Below are 27,158 nucleotides of genomic sequence, written 5' to 3'. Positions count from 1 at the left end.
TTGATAGTGTGGATGACTTGACTTCAACGATCCCAAATCCGATTGCCTCGAGCGAAATCTAGAAAACTAAGAGCCAAAGCAACGGGTAAGCATTTTTATGCTTAGTAAGTCTCAAGGAATATAATGAACTATAATTTACAGCAATACATTCACATAGCCAAATGCATCATTTCATTAATACACATTCTTACTTCATACTTCATCATTATATAAGTTCGCAAAGCATCAATCAATTCAATAACTGAAATTCATTAGTCGATTGAGCGAATGTTGCTCAAACACGCCGACTTTCCAATGCACATATAACGTACCTTATCCTTTGGGCTGTCCGAGTGTACTAATTAAATTCATTTCAGCAACCAACACTCATCTCCAGCCCAAGATTCTTCGAATATAACCGGATATAATCAAGTGCACAAATGCCTTGGTCTTAGCCCGGATAGAATAACTCGCACGAATGCCTTCGGTCTTAGCCGGATGTAGCCACTAGCACAATTGCCTTGGTCTTAACCGGATATAATTTCCAGCATAATTGTCTTGGGCTTAGCCCGGATATCATTCAATTTCTCATGCACACATACATCAATAATCATTGGACATACATATTTCATTTTCGTTACTAAGGCTCAAACACAATTAATATCATTAGCATATTCGCCGGGACTTAGCCCGGTGGAATTCAAATACTCATACACACCTAATCAATAATCATACACATCCATATTTCATCTCACATAATTCAAGTAAGGTCACTTCTTGAGGACTTACCTCGGATGTTGTCGAACGGCTTTTTCGGCTATTCGATCACCTTTTCCTTCCCTTGTCCAATTGTGGCCCTCTTGGCTCTTGAGCTAATTCAAACAAATTCAATTTATTAAAACCTCATTGTGCTTGCTTATGGCGAATATGACAAGGATTTTAGATGGTCATATGGCCACTCTTTAGCTTGAATACACAATGGTCATGCACATTTTATACTACATCAAGCAATTCAATACAATTTGTTTGAACATCAAGGAAATGCTAAGGCCTTCAATGGGCTACCCAAGGCCGAATATTCATGTACATGTTGAGGTCAAAATTTGCACTTAATACCTCACAAAACAGCATGCAATCTACTAATTAATGCTTGCACATTGTGGCCCAAAACTTATAATATAGCATCAAGCACTTATATGTGTGCTAGGCGAATTGTGCTTGCAATTTCACAAGCATTCTTCCACATTTTCTTCTTTAAATCAATATATTCATCACTTAGTTCATAACCAAACAAAATGTGCAATCATATATATGCATATATGAGCATGGCCGAATTTTCAAGGTGTCCATAGCCATCCAAAACACAAACTTTTAACTAACATGCAAGAAGCATGAATCATGCTCAAGAATGCATCATGGCCAAGTATGACAATCATGCTCCTTTTCAACTTTAATCATGATAAAACAAAGAGAAACTCAAAATCTTACTCATGAGTAGAAAATCCATCATTGCATGCATCATCATCAAGCTTCACACTTAGCATGCAATGGCTTTATCACTATAACAACTTTGGCCAAATACCATTTCCATGGCATACCAAAGATTTGAGCCATGGCTAACATGCACATCAAGTTAGCAACCAAAACATGCATGAAACTCCCAACACAACCCCATACATACCTTAATCTTGATGCAAATTTAGCCAAATCACCTTCTAGATCTCTTCTAAACAAAGGAAATGAAGCAAAAATCCCTTCTTCCTCTTAGTATTTTCGGCCAAAAGATGAGAAAGGATGAACAAGTTTTTTGTTTTCTCCTCTTGGTTGCACGGCAATGGGGGAATGCTACTCTCTCACACACATTTTTTTCATTCTTTTCTCACCCATGCTTATTTGTTTATGATTTTCTCCTAATGCCCAACAAAACATGTTTCATGACATGTTTAACCCATATTTTTTGTCATGGCGGCCATTACTTGTAAAAGGGGAATTTGACATGCAAGTCCATTATTTTGCATGCATGCTTTAATTAGTCATCACATATTTCCCTATCGTACTTTCAAAGTTTACTACTAAGTCCTTTCTTATAAATTAGCACCTAATTAATAAAAATCGAGACACGAAATATTTACGCATACCAATTCCACATTCAATAAGTACGGAATATAACACTTAATTATTCTTGTGACTCGGTTTCGTGGTCCCAAACCACTCTCCGACTAGGGTCACATTCGGGTGTCACAACTCTCCCCACTCAAGAGATTTTCGTCCCGAAAAGCTTACCGTAAATAGGTTCGGATATCGCTCTCTCATAGAGTTCTCGGTCTCCCAAGTAGCTTCTTCTATCCCGTGCTTGAGCCATAACACTTTCACTAGCGGAACCCGCTTGTTTCGCAACTCTTTCACTTCTCGTGATAGGATACGAATTGGTTCTTCCTCATAACTCATATTAGCTTGAATTTCAATTTCTGATGGACTAATCACGTGCGATGGATCGGATCTATAACGTCGAAGCATCGACACGTGGAAGACATCGTGAACCTTTTTGAGTTCAGGGGGCAAAATCAAATGATATGCCACCGGACCGACTCGCTCTGATATCTCATATGGCCCAATGAACCTCGGGCTCAATTTACCCTTACTACCAACTCGAGTATCTTTTCCAAGGCGATACCTTGAGAAACACCTTATCACCCACCTGATACTCGATATCCTTACGCTTCATATCCGCGTACGACTTCTGACGATCGAAGGCTATCTTCAAACTTTCACGGATTACTTTCACTTTCTGTTCAGCATCCCTAATCAAATCCACCCGAAAATCTTGCTTTCACCAAGCTCAGTCCAAAACAATGGTGTACGGCATTTACGCCGTACAAAGCCTCATAAGGTGCCATCTTAATGCTCGATCGAAAGTCGTTGTTGTGTTTAATTCAATCAACGGCAAATATCGCTCCCATGAACCACTAAACTCGAGGACGCAACATCTTAACATATCCTCAAGTATCTCGAATTACCCGCAGATTGACCATCGGTTTGGGGTGAAAGGCGGTGCTGAAATGCAACTTGGTACCCAAAGCTTCTTGCAACTTTTTCCAAAACCGCGAGGTAAATCTCGGATCTCTATCCGACACGATAGAAATAGGCACCCGTGTAATTTCACAACTGAGAAACGTACAATTCCGCTAATTTGTCCATTGAAAATCCGTGCGTCGGGGACAAAGTGGGCCGACTTAGTCAATCGATCTACCACGACCCAAACCGCATCCTTCTTACTTGCGACAATGGCGGTCCGGATACAAAGTCCATTGTGACTCGATCCCATTTCCACTCGGGTATCGTGATTGGTGAAGTAATCCACAAGGCACCGATGTTCCGCTTTCACTTGTTGACATATTAAACATCTTGAAACAAAGTCGGAGATGTCTCGCTTCATACCATGCCACCAAAATCGACGTTTCAAATCATTGTACATCTTTGTACTCCCGGGTGGATTGCCATTTGGCTACAATGGGCTTCATTGAATTATCGAAATGAGTTCAATTCCTTGGGACACACTGACGACTTTTGAACTTCAAACAATCGTCATCGTCGATTTGAAACTCCGAGTCCTTGTTCGAACACACGCAGCCCGCTTTTGCAACCAACTCGTCGTCGACTTTCGAGCTTCTCGAATTTGGTGTGTCAATAGTGGTTTGGCTTTCAATTCAGCCACTAACACACCGCCGATCGGACGCATAAGTGCACATTCATCGCTCGTAAAGTGAATAACGATTTACGACTCAAGGCATCCGCAACCACATTCGCCTTTCCGGTGATAATCAATGATCGCCATAATCCTTTAACAGCTCAAGCCAACGTCTTTGTCGCAGATTTAAGTCTCTTTGGGTCATCAAATATTTGAGACTTTTGTGATCCGAGTATACATGGCACCTTTCACCAAATAAGTAATGTCGCCAAATCTTTAAGGCGAATACGATAGCGCCAATTCGAGATCATGAGTCGGATAATTTTTCTCATGTGGCTTTAATTGCCTCGACGATAGGCCACAACTCGACCTTCTTGCATTAATACGCAACCTAACCCAAGTAGAGAGGCGTCGCTATAGATAACAAACTCCTTGCGGACTCGGGTTGCACTAGAATTGGGGCTTCATCAAATAAGTTTTCATTGATCGAAGCTTTTTGGCATTTCTCCGTCCATTCGAACTTAACATCCTTTTGGAGTAAGCCGTCATCGGCGTGGCTATCGTTGAGAACCCTTTTACAAATCGTCGGTAATAACCGGCAAGCCCCAAAAAGTCGAACCTCAAGAATATTTCTGGAGGTTTCCAATTAAGTATGGCTGAAATTTTATTCGGTCGACTCGAATACCCGTCGCAGATACCACATGACCCAAGAAGCTAACCTCTCTTAACCGAAACTCACACTTGCTGAACTTAGCATATAATTGCTTGTCCCGTAAAATTTGCAAAGACTAACCGCAGTGTTCAAAGATGTTCGGTCTCATTTCTTGAATAGACCAAGATGTCATCAATGAACACGACTACGAATCGATCCAAATATGGTCTAAAGATCCGATTCATTAAGTCCATAAATACCGTAGGGCATTAGTGAGCCCAAACGGCATCACTAGGAACTCATAGTGACCATATCTCGCTCAAGGCGCCTTGGGCACGTCCCGAATCTCGGATTCGCAATTGATAGTAGCCCGATCTCAAATCTATTTTCGAGAACACCGAGGCTCCTTCAGCTTGATCGAACAAGTCATCAATACGTGGCAACGGATATTTGTTCTTTATCGTCGCTTTGTTAAGTCGACGATAGTCGATGCACAATCGCATGGTTCCATCCTTCTTCTTCACGAACAGACCGCAAGCACCCCAAGGCAAAAACTCAAGCGAGCAAAACCTCTATCCACCAATTCTTGCAACTGAACTTTCAACTCCTTTAATTCCGTTGGGGCCATACGATACGGAGCTATCGAAATTGGAGTGGTACCGGTACCAATTCGATGCCAAATTCTATTTCCGAACAGTGGTAAACCCGCAATTCTTCTGGGAAAACATCCGGTATTCACAAACCACGGGCACGATTCGGGTTTCTTCTCGATTCCTTGTCATCGAAAGCACGTCGCAAGGTACGCTTCGCACCCTTTTCTTACATATTTCGGGCCAACATCGCGATATTACAATGGCAACCCTTTTAAGTCCGTGGACTCAACCCGAATTATTTCATTATTCGCGCACCTCAAATCGATAGTCTTGCTCTTGCAATTTACAACCGCATCGTGCATGGTCAACCAATCCAAACCAAGAATAACATCGAACTCATCGAACGGCAAAAGCATCAAGTCCGCGGAAAACAAGAACCTCGGAACACTAGGGGACTTTTCTTGCACACTTTGTTAACAAGCACGTAATGACCCAAGGGTTTGACACCGAATTACAAACTCGAGAGACTCAATGGGCAAAGTCTTCTTGGATGCTAAGGTTTCACATATATATGAATGAGTAGAACCGGGGTCAATCAAAGCAATTACATTTGTATTGAAAAGAGTGAAAGTACCGTAATAACATCCGGAGGCGGCATCCTCGCGGCGCGCGTATGGCATAAGTCCTAGCAGAGCACGAGCCTCGATCTGATGGTAGCATCTCTAGATCCTCTCGACCGCCAATCGACATTGCCCATATTTCTAGGTGGTCTACCTCGAGCGATGGTAGCACCCGGGTTTGCACTCGACTTGCATTCTGCTCGTGCATCCTCGGGCAATCCTTCATAAAGTGGTCGGCCGATCCACACTTATAGCAGGAGCGATCACGAAACCAACAGCTCCCGAATGCCATTTGCCACAATGTGGACACTCCGCCTCTCTCGGCGATCATTTCCGCCACCATGATCGAGGTGACTCGTGGTGGTCACAGGGTCGATCGCGTCCTCGTCTAGAAAAGCCCAAACGCCTCTAGACCGGCTCGCATCATCTCGAAATCTCTTCGATGCTTGTTGAAGAGACTTTCCGAGGACCTCTTCGAATTCTCCAATCCCCACATCAGCTTTTTGTTTCTCCTTTCTAAGCTCTTCGGCTTTACAAGCTCGCTCAACAAGTACTACGAACTCTCGTATCTCGAGAATGCCAACAAACATCCTTATATCATCATTCAGCCCATCCTCGGCGTTTACACATAATAGCTTGGACGAAATGCATTCTCGCAGCATCGGCTAAGCCTCACAAACTTTCGTTCAGAGTCGGTAACGGACATAGAACCTTGCTTAAGATCAAGGAACTCCTCCGCTTTTGGTCGATGAATCTCGATCGATATACTTTTTCGAACTCGGTTAGAAAGAATTCCCAAGTCACTTGCTCTCTAGGCACCACGTAAGTCGAGTACTCCACCAATAGTAGGCGGACTCGCGTAGCAAGGAGATGGTACACTTTAAGCACTCATCGGGTGTACAGATAGCTCATCAAGCACCGGATAGTGTTATCTAACCATAATTCAGCTCGCTTCGGCATCATCATCATCCGTAGCCTTAAATTCAGTGGCCCCATGTTTTCAATCCTATCGATTGGGGCTTACCCGACCTTATTGGGTCGATCAACGGAGGTATCGAGGTGCGGGGTTGCATTCGTCGGGAATGGAGGTGGTGGAACAATAGTGTTGGTTCGAATGTATTGATTAAACCATTCGTTCATCACACTATAAAAGGCTTGCCTAGCCTCATCATTAGGATTATCGGCCATAGGTTGAGAGTCCGGCGCTGTCCCTTGCGCGGGAGCAGCGCCACACTCTCCACATCATCAGCTATCGCTTTCGGTTGGGATCGGGATCCATTGCTATAAACAAACATGAAGTCAAATTGTCGAATTCATCACACTATCGATTCATCATTTAATGGCATGTATAGCTAGACCCCAAACACATCACGGTAGTCCTAGAATCGACTAAACCGTGGCTCTGATACCAATAAAATTGTAACACCCCAAAACCCGAGACCATCGCGGTGTCGGACCCGAGGGTTAACAAACCAAGTTCACATGTTTTTGCCCACCAATTTGACATTTCCAGTCAGGCTGGAAAACTGCGTCACTGTCGCCTTAAAATCATATCTCGAGTTTCAAAACTCGAAACTGGTTTCGTAAATTTTCCTGAATTTAGACTCATATATCCATCCATGGATTTATTTCTATGATTTTTGGTCGGGCCAATTGGTACAGTTTATTAGTTAAAGTTACCCTGTTACAGGGATCGACTGCTCCGACCTTCGCGCGGTATAACTTGAATATCTCTCTGTACAGGGCTTTAATTCTGGTGTCGTTTGTTTCTAATGAAACTAGACTCAAAATGGAATCTGTACATATAAGATATATCTCCTAATTCTTTTGGATAATTTATAGTGAATTTTAAAGTTGCGACAGGGAACCCAGAAACCATTCTGGCCCTGTCTCACAATAGCTTTAATATCTCTTAACCTGTAACTCCTATGACCGTTTCGTTTCTTCCATATGAAAATAGACTCATCAAGGTTCATTTACATAGCTTATTCACTATCTAATTCCATTCCTATGAATTTTGGTGATTTTTCACATTCACGCCACTGCAGCTGGCAGCATCTGTTTTAAGATAGGACTCACCTATTTGGTGGTCTCCATGATTCAACTAGCCTTACCATACATAGGTTCATATATGATCATTTTAACCGTGCCAATGGCTGATCATATGACCAACATTCTCATTTCCAAGCCATAGCCACATCATGACACAAAATATATACATACAACCCACAATTAGTCTAAGTTCATACTTCCTTTTCGAGCCATTTTCGCATGCACCGTACATACTTACATTACAACATATTTAACAAACAAGGGTAGTCCTATACATGCCATCTCAAGTTCAAACAAAATTTATACCAAAATGGAGGCTTGATAGTGTGGATGACTTGACTTCAACGATCCCAAATCCGATTGCCTCGAGCGAAATCTAGAAAACTAAGAGCCAAAGCAACGGGTAAGCATTTTATGCTTAGTAAGTCTCAAGGAATATAATGAACTATAATTTACAGCAATACATTCACATAGCCAAATGCATCATTTCATTAATACACATTCTTACTTCATACTTCATCATTATATAAGTTCGCAAAGCATCAATCAATTCAATAACTGAAATTCATTAGTCGATTGAGCGAATGTTGCTCAAACACGTCGACTTTCCAATGCACATATAACGTACCTTATCCTTTGGGCTGTCCGAGTGTACTAATTAAATTCATTTCAGCAACCAACACTCATCTCCAGCCCAAGATTCTTCGAATATAACGGATATAATCAAGTGCACAAATGCCTTCGGGTCTTAGCCCGGATAGAATAACTCGCACGAATGCCTTCGGGTCTTAGCCCGGATGTAGCCACTAGCACAATTGCCTTCGGGTCTTAACCCGGATATAATTTCCAGCATAATTGTCTTGGGCTTAGCCCGATATCATTCAATTTCTCATGCACACATACATCAATAATCATTGGACATACATATTTCATTTTCGTTACTAAGGCTCAAACACAATTAATATCATTAGCATATTCGCCGGGACTTAGCCCGTGGAATTCAAATACTCATACACACCTAATCAATAATCATACACATCCATATTTCATCTCACATAATTCAAGTAAGGTCACTTCTTGAGGACTTACCTCGGATGTTGTCGAACGGCTTTTTCGCTATTCGATCACCTTTTCCTTCCCCTTGTCCAATTGTGGCCCTCTTGGCTCTTGAGCTAATTCAAACAAATTCAATTTATTAAAACCTCATTGTGCTTGCTTATGGCCGAATATGTCATATGGCCACTCTTTAGCTTGAATACACAATGGTCATGCACATTTTATACTACATCAAGCAATTCAATACAATTTGTTTGAACATCAAGGAAATGCTAAGGCCTTCAATGGGCTACCCAAGGCCGAATATTCATGTACATGTTGAGGTCAAAATTTGCACTTAATACCTCACAAAACAGCATGCAATCTACTAATTAATGCTTGCACATTGTGGCCCAAAACTTATAATATAGCATCAAGCACTTATATGTGTGCTAGGTCAATTGTGCTTGCAATTTCACAAGCATTCTTCCACATTTTCTTCTTTAAATCAATATATTCATCACTTAGTTCATAACCAAACAAAATGTGCAATCATATATATGCATATATGAGCATGGCGAATTTTCAAGGTGTCCATAGCCATCCAAAACACAAACTTTTAACTAACATGCAAGAAGCATGAATCATGCTCAAGAATGCATCATGGCCAAGTATGACAATCATGCTCCTTTTCAACTTTAATCATGATAAAACAAAGAGAAAACTCAAAATCTTACTCATGAGTAGAAAATCCATCATTGCATGCATCATCATCAAGCTTCACACTTAGCATGCAATGGCTTTATCACTATAACAACTTTGGCCAAATACCATTTCCATGGCATACCAAAGATTTGAGCCATGGCTAACATGCACATCAAGTTAGCAACCGAACATGCATGAAACTCCCAACACAACCCCATACATACCTTAATCTTGATGCAAATTTAGCCAAATCACCTTCTAGATCTCTTCTAAACAAAGGAAATGAAGCAAAAATCCCTTCTTCCTCTTAGTATTTTCGGCCAAAAGATGAGAAAGGATGAACAAGTTTTTTGTTTTCTCCTCTTGGTTGCACGGCAATGGGGGAATGCTACTCTCTCACACATTTTTTTTTCATTCTTTTCTCACCCATGCTTATTTGTTTATGATTTTCTCCCTAATGCCCAACAAAACATGTTTCATGACATGTTTAACCCATATTTCTTTGTCATGGCGGCCATTACTTGTAAAAGGGGAATTTGACATGCAAGTCCATTATTTTGCATGCATGCTTTAATTAGTCATCACATATTTCCCTATCGTACTTTCAAAGTTTACTACTAAGTCCTTTCTTATAAATTAGCACCTAATTAATAAAAATCGAGACACGAAATATTTACGCATACCAATTCCACATTCAATAAGTACGGAATATAACACTTAATTATTCTTGTGACTCGGTTTCGTGGTCCCGAAACCACTCTCCGACTAGGGTCACATTCGGGGTGTCACATAACATCTACCTTTGCTTTATCTACATCGATTCCATGTTTCGTTATCATATGCCCTAGAACAATCCCTTATTGTACCATGAAATGGAACTTTTCCCAGTTAAGTACTAGGTTTGTTTCTTCGCAACGTCTTAGTACCTTAGCTAGATTGGCTAAGCAATCATCGTAAGTAACTCTGAACACTGAAAAGTCATCCATAAAAACTTCCAAGTACTTTTCAACCATGTCAGTAAAAATAGACATCATACATCTTTGAATTGTAGCAGGTGCATTACATAAACCAAATGGCATCTGTCTAAATGCAAATGTACTGTACGGGCAGGTGAATGTTGTCTTGTGCTGATCTTCTGGTGCTATTGTAGTCTGATTATACCCTGAGTATCCGTTGAGAAAATAGTAATAGTCTCGCCCAGCGAGTCTATCCAGCATCTGGTCCAAGAACAGCAAAGGAAAATGATATTTCCTAGTCGCCTTGTTCAGCTTCCGGTAATCGATGCAAATCCTCCATCCCATAATTGTTCTAGTTGGTATCAACTCGTTATTCTCATTCTCTATGACTATGATGCCTCCTTTCTTTGGCATGCACTAGACCGGACTTACCCACGAACTGTCTGAGATAGGATAAATGATACCTGCATATAACCCTTTGATAATCTCCTTTTTCACCACGTCTTTCATGATGGGGTTCAGTTTTCGTTGTCCATCAATCGTCTCTTTTTTGCCATCTTCTAGGATAATCTTGTGCATGCATACAGATGGACTAATACCGTGGATATCAGATATGGTCCATCCGATAGCCTTCTTGAATTGTTTCAACACCAAGATGAGTTTCTCTTCTTGCTCAGTAGTTAATTCTGCTGAAACAATCACAGGCAAAGTAGAAATGTTACCTAAATAAACATATTTCAAATGTGAGGGTAGTACCTTCAGCCTTCAGTTCTAACTTAGGTGGCTCCTCGATTGACGCTTTTGGTTGGGCATACTACCTTTTCTCTAACTCCAAAGATTCAAAGCGAGATTGCAGATTAAACCCCCTTTGGTTAGCTTCTAACAAAGCTAAATATTCATCCTCCTCTTCATCATTTGGAGGATCTGATGTCAGAATTTGTTCCAATGGATCTTCAACATAATTGAGCTCCTTTTCCACTATTAAATCCTCTAAATCGGATACTACAGAACAATCATCAATTGTGTCAGGAAATCGCATAGACTTAAAAACATTAAATGTTACCTGATCATCCTGAACACGCATCGTAAGCTCGCCCTTCTGCACACCTATAAGGGTCCTTCCGGTTGCTAAGAACTGTCTTCCTAGGATAATCGGCACTTTTTTGTTTGCTTCAAAGTCTAGGATAACAAAATCAGCAGGAAAGATAAATTTATCTGCACGTACCAATACGTCCTCGATTTTTCCTTCTAGATGTGCTAAGGATCGATCTGCTAGTTGAAGTGTAACCGTAGTAGGTCTAACTTCACCTATCCCCAACTTTTTAAATATTAACATAGGTATCAAGTTAATACTCGCACCTAAGTCACATAATGCCTTACCACAATATGTTGCTCCAATGTTGCAAGGTATGGTAAAACATCCAGGATCCTTCAGCTTTGGGGGTAGTTTGTCTTGAAGATATGCGCTGCATTCCTTCGTCAAAGCTACTGTCTCAAATTCTCCAAGTCTTCATTTTTTGGATAGAATATCCTTCATAAACTTGAAGTAATTCGGTATTTGTTCAAGTGCTTCAACCAACGGGATGTTGATATGAAGCTGCTTAAGTGCGTCTAGGAATTTCTTGAATTGGATTTCCTGCTTTTGCTTTTGAAGTCTTTGAGGGTAGGGTGGTGGAGGTTTCTTTACTAGAACTGGTTGATTCATTATCTACGGTAATTCTGCATCTAGTGGAGTCGTTAGTTGATCAAAATTAGCTGGTTCTGGAATTACCTTGTCAGGTTTTGTAGATTTTGGTTCTTGTGCAACTAGAATTTCAACACTCGGTTGAACTTCCTCTGAGTCTTGAGCATTAGCTGGCTCTTTTTCAGCTTCGATAGTGTTGGGCCCTATTGTCTTTCCGCTCCGTAAAGTCAACGCTTTACAATGTTCTTTCCCCGGATTTCTTAGATTCTCTGTATCACTAGGTAAAGCACCTTGTGGTCGGTTCCTGAGTTCAATAGCAAGCTGGCCCATTTGGTTTTCCAAATTCTTCATGTAGCTGCTTGGCTTTGAATTAAGGCATCATTCTTCGCCCTGTATGCCTTCAATAAACTCTCTAAGCTATTGGATGATTCAGCCTGAGCTGGTTTCTGAACTTGTTGGGAAAAACTAGACGGCTGAGTTGGTCTAGGTTGGGCGTAGTTGTTACTGGTTCCAGCCCCTTGGTTACTCCAGGAAAAATTTGGATGGTTTCGCCACGATGGGTTATAGAAGTTGGATTCCTCGATTTTGGTTCTAGTTACCCATGTAATATACAGATTTAGGGTTTGATGGACATTCTTCGAACAAATGTCCTTCTCCACAATAAACACAGGTTATACTCTCAAATTGGTGAGGTGGTTGGGCTGCAAAACTATTAGACCCATTAGTGGTAAGATTCTTAAGCATTGAGGATATTGAAAATACCTGAGATGCAAGTGAAGTGAGAGTGTCCACTTCATGTATTCCTGCGACTCGTCTTCCTGACGTGGCTCGATTGGTCGGCCATTGATAATTGTTACTGGCGATCCTCTCGATGATTTCGTAAGCCTCATTATAAGACTTAGAAAGGAGAGCATCGTTAGCAGAAGCATCCACTACCATCCTCATGTGAGCATTGAAACCATTATAAAATGTCTCAAGTTGGATGCAATGTGGAATTCCATGGTGAGGGCATTTCTGTAATAGATCTTTGTATCATTCCCATGCCTCGTACAAGGATTCATCATCCATTTGTTGGAAAGCAGTGATCTAGTTCCTCAACTTAGCATTCTTACTAGGCAGGAAATACATCATGAGAAATATTTCGGCTAACTCTTGCCATGTAAAATTGCGTTTGGTGGAAATGAATTCAACCAGGCTTAAGCTCTGTCCCTTAGTGAGTACGGGAACAGCTTCAATCGTAATGTATCTTCGAAAACTCCAGCTAATACTCACCTCCATAAATAGTCTTAAATGAAGATGAGGATCTTCGGTAGGCATTCCACTGAATTGGCCCACTGTCTGAAGGATCTAAAACATGACTGGCTTCAACTTGAATTTTTGTGCCTCGATTTCGGGTCTCTTAATGCCCAGATTAAAATCGTTAAATACTGGCACAGCATATTGTCTTAAGGCTCTATCCCTATCGTCAGCAATAAGGATAGGATTTTGAGCAAGGTTTTCTCCATTTCTTTGATTCGTATTCTCAAAATTCATTCCTGTAGTCCTTCTCTGATTCGCTTGTCTTCTTCACTGTCGAAAGGTTTGTTCTATCTCAGAGTCTACAGGGAGTATGTCAATAATCTGGTCAATACTCATAAACACCTGAAATTATCAAAGAAAAATTAATTAAGTTAAAAATTAAACAGAAAAATAAACCAAAATGTATGACTAACAAATTCACAAATAATGACTTTTTTTAAAAACAGTCCCCGACAACGGTGCCAAAAACTTGGAACGACGGAAAAAAAATTTGCAAGTGTACACAATCGCAACAAGTAATAAAGTGACAAGTAAATGTCGAGTTATCGTACCCACAGGGACTGTAAAAAGAATTCTTTATGAAAGTATTTGTAAAACACTTTGGCGAGGTAAAAATAATTTGATTTTAAAAGATGGTCAAAAACTACTTAAAAATTAAGTAAATAATTAAAATGAAACAAAAGAGTTCTGGTGCACGATTTCAAAAAAGATTTAATCAATGTAACTTACTTGTGTTGGATTAATTATATTTCTTTAACTTAGAATTATTAAACTCATGTTTACATTGTTACGAATAAATTCACAGCAACCTGGTAATTTGCTAACTTATGAACAAATTTACAAACAAAAATCCATTCATCTCTTCACATATCCCTATGTCAATTCAACAGACTAAACAGATTCTAGTAAGCAAACATGTTATTGCACATACAAACTCATTAAATTGAACCAATCTATTGCATATCTCTATGTCAATTCAAACGATTAATAGAATCTAATAAGCATATAAAAGACTATGTGAAGTAACAAGGCATCCCTACCTTGAAACAATTTAATCACAATAATCTTGCAAGTTATGCAAGGCAATAATATCGCCAGATACATTGCTAATTTAACCTTCAGCTTCCTTAGAAGAATAAACATGCACTGATTAAGTACTGTGTTTATTAATTACAATTGCAATCCATTTAAATAATTAATTCATTAGTTACCACACAGTCGTAACGCAAGAATAACTTAGACATGATTTTACTTAATCAAGCATCTTACCGAGGCTTATAACAATATAAACACGATTTTAACAATTTAAGCAGGCAGAATATAATCAAACCAACACAAACATAATTTAAGATGAATTGATTAAAATAACCATTCAATATCATAAATATTCATAACCATGTTCGTCAAAACAACAACAAAATTTAAAGAGATAGGGAATAAGAAGCAAATCCGGTGTTTCTCCGTGGCTTGACTAGTTGCTCCACTCTTTGTTCTTTGTTGGCCTTGGCTATCAAGGTGGCTTATGAACATCTAAATTGTTGATTCAAATGGCTAATGAGAGCCTCTTTACCAAGAGAAGAAATCGGCACTTGAACAAGAGGGAACAGAATGGAAGAAATGAAAGGAAAGTGAGAGAGGGAATGAGAGAATGATGTGAAGTGAGGGATGAATGAGGGATCAGCAAGGGGTGGCTTTTATAGCTGATTGTGGCTGATAAAAATAGAAAATTCCAGCAGCCAAAGAGCCCTCCCTTGGCTGGCCACACACATGGCAAAGTTGAGAGTTTCAACTTTGGTATTTTAAGCTTGGGGCAAATCTACAAAGCCATAAATTAAGGTAGGGTTGGAACGCAATTTAGAAGTCTTTTGAGGGCCTTTTTGCAAGAATATTTAATTAGCTATAATGCTGATTTGGGTCAGCATATGGACGGTTCTGGGCTGCCCATTTGGTGGCTGGTTCGGTTCACTCAATCTGGCTCGACCAGTGCGGTTCAACTGGACCCTTTCTCCATAAGTAATTAAAAATAATTTATTTAACCCAAATTAAATGGGGAATAAATTAAAATTAATAAAACTATGAATTAATACACATCTCTGGGCCATCTTAGGCTGGAAATTAAAGTGCCTCGATACTGCAAATTGCTTCTCGGTTTTGTGCATTCAACAGTGTCAACCGAGCCAATTTTCACCCTTTGCGCGAATCTCTCGAAAATAGTCAAAATTAGTCAAAGTTAAGTATAAAATTAAATAAATTCACCATGTTCATATTTTTAACATGACTTAATTATTTTATAATATTTTATTATTTTTCGACAAGAATTTAAGCGGATTTGCATGAATTTAAGAAAAATTAGGTATGAAAAAGTATATAAATTTTTGTGTTTCTAGGGTGACCACACGGGCGTGTCCCAATGCACACGGGCGTGTGTATGATCTCAACACGGGCGTGTGAGGTACTAAACTATAAGTTTTCCTCAGATCTTTATTTTGGGCCCGAACATTTCTCAATGTTTGTTTAGGGCTTCGTAGGCCCAAAAATTGGGACACTACAATGTTAGTGTATTTGTTTCGAGTTGAAACGAAATCTTATAACCCGTATTTTCCATTTATGTTCGCATATATGTCCAGTAACACCTCGTACTTGTCCCCGATCTCAGGTACGGGTAAGGGGTGTTACAATTAGACACCTCTGACATGTAGAACTCAACGTTTTCACTTTTTACAATTTAGTCCTTTTGACCAAATTGAGTGCCCAAACGTCAAAATTTTCGAACGAAATTTTCACGAAATCATCCCGTGAAATTGTAGACCATAAAAATATAATAAAAACAAATTTTACTATGTCAGATTTGTGGTCCTGAAACCACTATTCTGACTAGGCCCTAAATTCGGGATATTACAGCTCTCCCCCCTTTAGGGATTTTCATCCCTGAAAATCTTACCAAAAGAGTGGTTTGGTTTTCCCATAAACTCCACTATGTCATAATCATTGCTGAAGAACTTTTACTTCGGCTATGTTTAATACTTAGCTCCTTAATTTCTTATACTAAAGTCAAGAATAATTCTGTGTTATACGAAGCATCACTCGAATCTTGACTTCTATCAGAGAACTCATGTATACAAGGGTCGAACCTATATCGTCATAGAATATGTATATACACATCATACTTGAATCCTCTCGGATTCAAATGGCGTGGCCAGCCTGATCATCAAGGCCGTAAGTTCTCTATCATTTTATACAACCTGATAGTTTACTAGTTCGACCTCTGGTCATCATTAAAATTCAGAGTCTCAATTAGCTTTTTCAATAATTCACGATATAAATCCCGGATCTCAATCCGATTAACAAAAAATAGCATTTTAAGAAATTCAACAATCTCAAAGATACTTAATCCCATAAGTCTGATGAGCGAAAATTCAGTACTTACCGACATGATTTGCAGATTCATCAATTACTTAACAACAAGTCATATGACATCTTTCTCTTTCAAAGATAAGAATAATTCTGATATGAAATCTATAGTAATCTCATTCTCAGAGATCATACCATAACTATCTTATCATCCTTTAACAATTCAAGTTAGCTACACTATCTCAACTTAAGTCTTTCTATGACAGCATATACTTTAAGCTATTACACTGCCCTTCTTGTCTTAAAACACATCACTGAAAATTGAGAAGTCTTTGCTCAATGCAGACTGACCCAGTTAAAAGGCTTTGATTAACAATATTCTCGTATATTCAAATCATTACCAACATGTAGTAGACCATTCAACTTTCACAAGACGAAAACTTTATCATTCAAAGCAACTTTAAATTGTATCAATGTCTTCTAAGATATATACACTTTCATTCGGACTATCTGTCTTTTACCCAGAGAGGTAAAATCTTATTCTCAGACTTGGGAAAAATTTCGGATGTAAATATCACATTAAATCTTTCAAACAATAACCCATACAAACTAAACAACCGAGTCGGTCTTAATTATTACTTGATAAAGTTTCAGGAAATCCTTTCTTTCAATTGACAAAACGATTTAATATGTAATCATGCAAAATTCACTTATCATACTATTCAAAGTTCATTTCAATTGCATTAGCTCAAGGTAGTATAAATGTTCCTAATCAAAGGCATCAACTTGATTAACTTTCTAGAGAAAAAAAATCTATCATACAAGCTGATACTAGCAATTTCACCACTTATGCCTTTGCTGATGTCAAATCGTTCATAAAGATTGAGAGAAATCCAGATACTAGAATTACCACATTACTATGATCAAACCAGAAGCATAGTCACACTTAACATGATTATCACAATTGAAGAACACCCTGTAGATATGAGCTGTGATTGATAAATTTCGGAATATAGATAACAAGAAAACGAGGAATAAGAAGTCCAAGATAGAGAAATCCAAGATAAAGAAATCCAAGATACAATATCATAATGAAAGACCTAGAGCAAAGCTCATAAGAAAATATGGAAGATTTCGATAATTACCCAGAAGAAAGAAGTCCAGAAGAATACATCACTCAAGCCCACTGGAATCAAATGCAACAAGGATAATGTGCCTTCCCATATATATATATATCGAACAGAGCATCCATTAGAAGGAACAGAATCATAACATCAGGTACATTATCTCATAAAATTCCAACAGACGGAACGTAATAGAATGCCAGAAGGAAAATAGAGAAATACAAATTATATACCAGTCAAACTATCAATACTTTTATCTTATTCCAAGATTAGAAAACATTTTCGCACGATAAAAATTTATTTGAAAATAGATAGCCCAAGTAATACTTCCGAGAGTAAATGAACTCATAGAGTACCTCAAGAGAGACAGTCATAATCTGCTTACTATAATTACCACTTTAAGTTATCTTACATTTCCAGATTTATTCCTCCAACTATTTTTGTTATTACAAATCCCACATTATGGTTTCATTGAAGAAGATCGATTCTAAAGAAATTCTAGTTAATACGTTTCTTGACATCCTACTTTACTGGCTCTGTTTTCACTTATCAATCCATCTAATCTCTGATCATAGTTGTAATCATTCTACAGCTAAACTCTTTGGTCTCATACTTGTGAGCTTATTCAACACTGATCTTATAAAATCCTTTACAAAACACCACTCTGGTAAGGGGGGTGGGGTCGTAAGGTCCCTAACTCGTCTCTCATACACATATACATATAACACTATTTCATCATCTGAGTAACATTTTCACAAACATATCATCCACTTCTGGAAAATTATTATTCACACTTGTATGGCACGAACCTTCCAATTATCTTATTTAATCCAGTGTATTTATGCACGCAATCTATGGATTCTGAATAACTTCACTTATCTTATTCATTCAATCAAACAAGTCATGCACATAACATCTTATGAGGGCCAAACAAACATGGATAAGTATGTTACAATTAAAACTTTTATCTTGCATATCATCCTACACATATCATTACCACCATATAACTCAATTAAATAAATTTTAACACATTTACTTAAACTATATGAATTTGCCCATTATAATTATCCAAACAAGTATACAGGAACATTTATTCCATCAATAAGGTTGGTGGGTTACCCAAATACATACATTCACTAGAGCAAATCGATCATATATATCATAGAACTATCAACTAAATGTAGATAAGCTTATCATAGTGTATTCCTTTATCTAATTTAAAAATATCATTGCAATCCATCAATTTTCAATGTTCAATAGAGACAATGACATTTTATCCGTATCATGTTATTATGAACCTTTTATTCATACCTTCATGAATTTCTATTTGTCACATTCACTTAATCAAGTAAATCAAGTGCACAACATCATATGAATATCAAACAAGCATAGGTACTCATCATAACATGAACTTTCATCTCACATGTTATCACGTACTTATCATGATCTTTTATTCATACTTTTCTGAGTTTAGGCTCATCATAACTTTACTTTACCCGAATGCCTTAGTTCACATCGAAAATGGTCTGTATAGCTCAGTTGGAGAGCACTTTTATCCAAAAAGGATGGTTCTCATTCGTGTCGGGAGACATCACACTATTACGGATTTGTGGCATGTATAGCTAGACTCTCATACATGATAGGTTAGTTCGAGAACTGACTAAACCATAGCTCTGATACCACTAAATGTAACAACTTTACCCGTATCCGACGCCGAGACAGGGTTTAAGGCATTATCAGACTTAAACATTCACAAACATGGAAATCTGAGCCATAAATTTTCATTTAAATTAAAAACATTCAATCACATGCATAATGTCCCTTACACGAGCTACCGAAGCTCTAAACATGTATTAAAGTCGGTTTGGGACTAAATCGAGAACTTTAGAATGTTTTGGGGAAACTTATAAAAATTTTCTTAAAACAGGCTCACACGCCCGTGTGGACACAGGGATACACCCATGTGTCTCCAACACGCTCGTGTCCTTAGGCCGTGTAACTCCCTGTTTATGACGTCTGCAAAAGAAATTTAACCACACGGCTAGGCCATACGCCCGTGTGCTAGACCGTATCCTTCACACAGTTGAGACACATGGCCGTGTCTCTGCCCGTGTGACTAGCACTTAGGCTATTTTCCAAGCCTTTTGTTACCATTAATCCCTCACATCTTTACACACATCAAAGATATACTTCATTGCATCATTTTAATGATTTAACATACTTCACTAAGGTATATTCTTAACTTTAACATGCTATCATTCACTTATTACACGTACTCATATAATATCAAATCTAGACACAACAACTTTATATTCATTGACCTTATAATTTGATGACCATTTTTACCAAACTTTCATAACCATCAATTTATCAAGTAGCTTCAATCAACATCAAGTATTCATGTTCAAACATTATCAACTTATTTCCATATTATACATTTACCACGTGGCTATGACCATTTCGATTGGTCAAGAAGCACCTATCATGCATATATGTCATAATACCAACCATACATATCCCATAGGCATAAACACATCATCGCATCACAAGCATTAGAACTTATCATGGATAATTAGGCTTACAAGCCACAATTATTACAAGCCACATCTCATGTCTATATACAATGAATCAATATAAGACAATACATATGGCTAATCATAACAGCATCTATTATAAAACTAAGTCCCTATACATGCCACTCACTTGAAGACATTAGGATTCATCAATACTCCTGAGGAGGTAGCTTGATAGTGTGAGGTTGCCTCCGAAGATCTCCAACCCAGAGCTAACCTGTCAACACTAAAGAAATGGAAAGGAGGGAATAAGCTTAAAGCTTAGTAAGTCCATATGAAAAAATAAGAAAATTATCAATATGATTCCATGGAAATATAATCATAATTTCACTTTTACTTATTTTCTAGTCATGCTGTTTTCTCGAGTCATAGTTACAAATCATTTATATCTGGAGCTACGAAACTCCAAATTAAGATCTGTAAATTTTCCCTGAAACTAGACTCATAAATATTTTTATCACAAAATTTCCAAAATTTTTGGTCCATCCAATAAGTACAGTTTTTCTTTAAAGTTACCTCTGTTCTGCTACTTGACAGCTTCGACTTTTCTTTACTAAAAATCAATTATCTTATAGTACAGGTTTCGATTAATGTTACCGTCTATTTCTATTGAAAATAGACTCATTAAGGATTTATTAATATAAATCCTAGATTATAATCATTTTTGTACAATTTTTAGTGATTTCCCAAATTTAAGACAGGGGAGCCCGAAATTACTTTGACTTTGTCTCACAAAAGTTCAAATATCTCATAATTTGAAACTCTTTTGCTTACACTGTTTCTTCTATGTGAAACTAGATTCAATAGAATTTAATCTCACATCTTATTCAGTTTCTAATTCAATTTTCACAATTTTTGGCTGATTTTCAAAGTTACACAACTGCTAATGTCCAACACTGTCTTACTGCAATATAATGATAACTATCATAAGTATATTTTCAACTAATCATGAAATCACAGATTTCATGTTCAATTTCACAAAGACATAATAACATAACCATAAAGATTATTCATCATTCAAACCTTTTTGGCTTACTTATCTTATACACATATATACTTGCTAAACACAAATCGATCTTTACCAAGGCATTATACATAAGTTTAGCATACGTACCTGTACTCATCGTAGTGTATCATATAACCATACCTCTTTAACATGCCCTCCTCGAGACTTTCATCACATTCATTACATTACTCGTTGAACACTAGGAATACTATTGGATACGCGAAAACTTGCACCTAAGTGCCACATGTACATATGTAGCCAAAGCTACCTCATAACATGTATACAACCATAATGAACTCGGACCTCTCAACGAGCTCAGATGTTACATGAATCACATCCATTATGAACTAGGATCTCTCAATGAGCTCGGATGCTCGCATCGATAATGAACTCGGACCTCTCAATGAGCTCGGATGCCACATAGATCACGAACGTGGACCACTTAACAATTTCGGATTCTCACATATATCACGAACTCAGACCGCTCAACGAGCTCGGATTTCTTAATTCCTAATGACATGTCACTTGTATCCTAAAATATTCCTAAGGTTCAAATGGGATTTTCCACACTTGCACTTAGCATCCTCATCGCACTTGCTTGTCATGTCGTGAACAACGACCATAATATCATTCATGCTTACAAATTCACCATTTGCCTATTCATAGCATAATAAGGCATAACTCAACTAGCAAATAAGCTGTTAAGAATTTACATAACATATATCACATATTTCATATGTCACTTGTCATGTATAATCATTTTCTTGCATTTCATGTAATATTCTTCCACATCATAAACACCATTCCATCAACTTTTCCAATGTATTAAATCATACGATATATGAAATAATAGTAAGGAATATAATTTAAACATAACATTGCATTATTATTATCGTACAAACTTACCTCGAATGCGAGCACGACTATATATTCCGATTTAGTCCATAATCTCATTCATTTCCAATTTATGCCCGAATCTCATTTTCCTTGATCTATAATATCACATTTAGCTTACGAATTAGTCACATTATTCATATGAGTCCAAAAAACATACTTTTATAAATTTGCATTTTGACCCCTAAATTTCACATATTTTCACTTTTGCCCCAAGGCTGTAAAATGATTTTTATCTAATTTCCTTGAATTTTAAGCCTAGCCAAATCATTTTCATAACTATAGCAGCCCCTAATTTTCACTAAATTACACTTTTATGACAAGTTTTGTAACTTTTGCAAAACGGTCCTTTTTGACAATTTCACCAAAATCACTTAGTAAAAGTCATTTATTACACACCGAGCATTCATTTTCTACCATTATACATCAAAAAACATGCATGTCATCCATGGTTAAATTTTTAAACGCAAACCCTAGCTCAAAATATGGGTAGAAATGAGTAGATCTTGTTACGAGGATTTGAAAAACGTAAAAATCATTAAAAAAAGGGGCTAGAACGGACTTACGATTGAGCTTGGAAGCTTGAAAAATGCTAGCTATGTCTTATCCATGCAACTTCAGCCTTGGGGTAGAATATGGACAAAAATAGGCTTTTAATTTTGTTTTTAACTCATTTTAATTACTAGATTACCAAAATGCCCCGAACTTAAAAATATTTTATTTCACCCATTTCATGTCCATTTTTGTCCAAAAAATTATAAAATGGTCTAATTACCATTTAAGGGCTCCAATTTAAAATTTCATAACAATTAGATAGCTCTAACATGTAGAACTTTGCTTTTGCACTTTTTATAATTTAGTCCTTTTGACCAAATTTAGTGCCCAAACGTCAAATTTTTCGAAGGAAATTTTCACGAAATCATCCCATGAAATTGTAGACCATAAAAATATAATAAAAAAATTTACTATGTCTGATTTGTGGTCCCAAAACCATTGTTCCGACTAGGCCTTAATTTGGTATGTTACAAGCTCGCTTGTTTCGGACAAGTCGGAATTGCACATCACACTATCCAATTTTCGATTGGTACTTTTGAACTTGTGGATATTTGTAAATATAGCATGTATAGGCTAGTTTAAAAGATGATAACTATGTTACTTGATAGCATGGTTTTGGTATATTTTGTGTATGTTTTAATCCATGTGAATTGGCTTATTTTGGTACTATGTTTTGGTTGGTTTAAGTATTTAATTATGGTATGATTTGGCAAGGTAATGATGGAATGAAATTATGCAAGTGAAGACTTGGTATGTAGTTGTTAAATGAATGGATTATGCATGAAGTTAAATAGGTATTTGGGCATGTAATTGTTAGGTTTTGATATGACAAATAATGTGTATTGAAATGGTTATCTTGGCTGCCTATTGAGTTGTAAAAATGTGGTTATCTATGCTTATGAATGTTTGTGTTTTTAGGGTGGCAAAATGGCTTTAAAAATTGCTTTTTTTTTGTCGGGAAAAGGCATGGGCATGTGTCTCAGTCATGTGCCACACACGGTTATGCTGCACGGTCGTGTGCCCTCTGGGGTACCCTTTCGAATTAAGTCAGTATACTGTATAGGTTTGGCATGACCTAGAAACACGGGCGTGTCTACTAGCCGTGTGTACCACACGGCTTGGAACATGGGCGCGTGGCCAGCCGTGTGACCCAAGTCAGTAACCTCCCTAGTTTTCCCATGGCCATGACACAAGGGTGTGTCCTCGGCTGTGTGACACAAGTCAATATGTATTCCCTATTTTCACACGGTCTTAGACATGGGCGTGTCTACTAACCCTGTGAGGCACACGGCCTGTTCACACGTTCGTGTGACACTTGAAAAGTTCAAATTTTTCTAAGTTTCTATGTAACACCCCTAACCCGTATCCGTTGCCAGATTAGGGTTACGAGGCATTACTGATCAAATACAACTCAGAACAAACTTTCATTTCAATAATATTCATCTAGTAAAATTTTAAATCAAACTTTCATGCTTTGATTCTATAATTCATATAACTTCCAAATTTACATTCAATCAATATCAAAAGAAATCATGAAAATTGAATATTAACCCATAACCAAGTATATTGCATTTCACATGCCAATCATATATGTATATTTAAACATTTATGACATTCAAATAAATTATATATAAATATATTATTATCTCACTAATCATATGCACATACTTTAAAACATGCAAATATACATCATTTCATTCCATATAAATAACATAAACCATCATGACATTTGTTCACTTATCTACAACAATTGCATAACATAGATACATATATATAATATCCTACTTATTATAAATTGAATATATCATCAATTTAACCAATTTTGCTACTTAAATGTTTGACCAATATTTTCAAATAATATGCCATTTGAATACCGACAAAAAATCACATACATTAATCAAAATGTCTTAGCCCAACTAAGTCTATAATTATTCAATACTACAAATATAGCATTATCATATAAATAAACCCATAATGGCCTAATTATGCACACTTGTCGAACCACAATTTAGACACATTTTATAACCAACATAAAACCTTTCATTTTAGTCTTTTATTATCGTACCTCAAATAAGGCATATTAACAAAATCAATCATATAACATACTCATTTGTTTTCATCGACTGTACCTAATTAACTAATCATTCCAACTTAAGATATAAACACATATATTGCCATTACATTCATTTCATAATAACTAATACCCACTCGAATATATATATACATTATAGCAAAAACACATTCACTAAATAGAGCATTACTTAAAACCCATTCATTTAGCCAAACACACTACACACTTACACAATGAACAGAATTTCCAAATTGAGCTAATTACATAACTGATTACGCATCATAACTATCATCATTACCAAGCCATTTCCAAAATATATAACACCTATCACGTAATCCATTCATTCATAGCATATAGCATTATAACCAAAATGGATTAAACCATGGACAAGCATAACCGACTTCAAACATAGAAGCTAAGCCATTTTTGCATGGCTTAAGTTATACATAAACCAAAATTCAACTTTTCAAATTATACTCCAACCTATACATGCCATAGATTTAAAAGTTCATTTATAATAATACCGAAGACAGTTGATAGTGTGATTGACTTTGACGATGATCCCTGAGCTCGTAACTTGACTCCAAAATCTATAAAACCATGCAAACAAACACATGCAGTAAGCAATCATAGCTTAGTAAGTCATAAGCAAATATATAATTCAATGTTAACATTAACTCATCTTAACCAAACTAATTTATACTATCATATTAACATTTAATTTCAAGATCATAAACACATATATAACATACACTTTCATATACAATTTAATATTAGCCGAATAAACATAATCTTATATACACATATTCAGATATCATTTCAAAAATAACCACATTATACATTCAAAAAGCTGAATACACTTTCCATATTCACATATATTCTTTATTTACATCATAAATGAATTGTAACAAATATCAAGTACTTACTTACCTTATTTCAAGTAGGTAATAAGCTAACTCATACCTAGTCATTTTAGTTCATTTTACACACTCAATCATAACTTATCATTGCCCGATGAACCATTCAGAATTGGATAGGACACTCATATTGTAACACCCCAAACCCGGCCTAGACGTTATGGCGAAATCTAGCGATGTCACATTAAAGTGTTTTTCGCAAAGTGTGACCTCATTGAAAAACCCTTTCCATATTTATCTTCGTTCTGTGATCTTAATGTTGATTTTAAAACGTGTCATTCATCTCAAAACTTTCGTCCCAATCAAAAGGTATTTACTTAAAAATCGTTATTCATTTCCAAAATCATTTTATAGCTAAAGCTTTTAAAACATGTTGCGTAAACGTGGTGTTTTGAAAAGCATTTATCTTTTTGAAAACCCATATCCTAATGCTAGCAGATCAAAATAACAAAAACCCAAATTAAATATTAAAAATTCACAAAGGCCCTTTTACAGTAAAAATACCCAAATTAAATTACTTATAAAATAAAAACCAAATATGGAAGCATGAGCAGTTGTGTGGCCACCTTTGAGTCCCTCGCAGGACTGATCCACCTAAGGATTACCTGCGCAGATAAGTAGAAGGGTGAGTTTACGAAAAACTCAGTGTGTAATACCTTAATAAATAAATAGTCAAACATACAGTGAGCAAATACAGTCTGGGCATAAGCCATTTTTAGTAACAGTGATAATATCATTTTGGGCTTTAGCCTATCTCAATATAGAAACAGTCATATGTTTGGGCCTTGGCCTATTGCAGTAACAGTAAACAGTATGCAAGTCCTACCCATCCAGCCTCTACACTCCATCTCCGTCCAACCCTACACTCTATATGGGGATAAAATCAACCCACCCATCCCTACACTACAAGTAGCACCGGTTGCGGCACTAAACAGTATTTGCAGCAGAGCTGCCAGTAGTAGGCTTAGAGCCATCAGTGATTTGCAGCAGAGCTACCACTACAGTAAACTTCCTCCAATCATATAAAAATCGACCCCCATGCAATGCATCATGCCACATGTCATGTCATATCATATTATTATACATGTACTCAACACAGTTACAATAGCATGCTAAAATATAAACATATATCACATAGGGCAAAATAGTTAATTTACCATGGAAGGGCATTTCATTCATTTTACCACATAAGGGCAAAACAGTCATTTTACCATATAAGGGTAAAACAGCCATTTTACCATATAAGGGTAAAACAGTCATTTTACTGCCAATTGGGGGTAAAACAGTCATTTGACCACATAAGGCAAAACAGTTATTTTATCAATTAGGGCAAAACAATCATTTCATCAAATTGGGGTCTAAGTATACTTACCGACCCAACAGTAGGTCTATAGTCGTCTTGGG

General features: G+C 37.1%; 1 non-coding gene across 1 annotated transcript; it reads left to right on the top strand.

The window, feature by feature from the left end:
* Positions 1 to 12,958: 12,958 nt before the first annotated feature.
* LOC128294663 (small nucleolar RNA R71) lies at positions 12,959 to 13,065 on the top strand. The gene has a single exon (XR_008284971.1). It is a non-coding gene; the product is annotated as a small nucleolar RNA R71 (small nucleolar RNA).
* The last annotated feature ends 14,093 nt before the right edge of the window (positions 13,066 to 27,158 follow it).

This window comes from Gossypium arboreum, chromosome 6 (genome assembly GCF_025698485.1).
Source record: "Gossypium arboreum isolate Shixiya-1 chromosome 6, ASM2569848v2, whole genome shotgun sequence".
NCBI lineage: Eukaryota > Viridiplantae > Streptophyta > Magnoliopsida > Malvales > Malvaceae > Gossypium > Gossypium arboreum.
Note: the sequence above shows the minus strand (reverse complement) of the source record. Positions and strands in the feature narration are given on the sequence as shown.